This window comes from Solanum tuberosum, unplaced genomic scaffold (assembly GCF_000226075.1).
Source record: "Solanum tuberosum cultivar DM 1-3 516 R44 unplaced genomic scaffold, SolTub_3.0 scf00204, whole genome shotgun sequence".
NCBI lineage: Eukaryota > Viridiplantae > Streptophyta > Magnoliopsida > Solanales > Solanaceae > Solanum > Solanum tuberosum.
Genome location: NW_006239127.1, coordinates 879,905 through 880,202, shown reverse-complemented (window position 1 = coordinate 880,202; position 298 = coordinate 879,905).

Genomic DNA, 298 nt, shown 5'->3' with positions numbered 1-298 from the left:
TTTTCCTATAAAAATGACTCCGTATTTAAAAATTGAATCGAATCACAATAAAGATGAAAATAATAACTTAAGGAGATCTGAAGAAGATAAGCACAATAATTGTTACCAACAAGTATTGAAGTTGGTTAATTTGAATTCGCACTATATAATACTATTCAATTCTCCGAAATTTTTTCATATTGAGAACTCAAAATAGTGATTAGAAAGCTATAATGACATAATTAAGTAAAAGATATTAGCACAGTACGTACTAGAGAAAGGGAGAGAGAGAGAGAGGGGGGGGGGGGGGGGGGGGGGG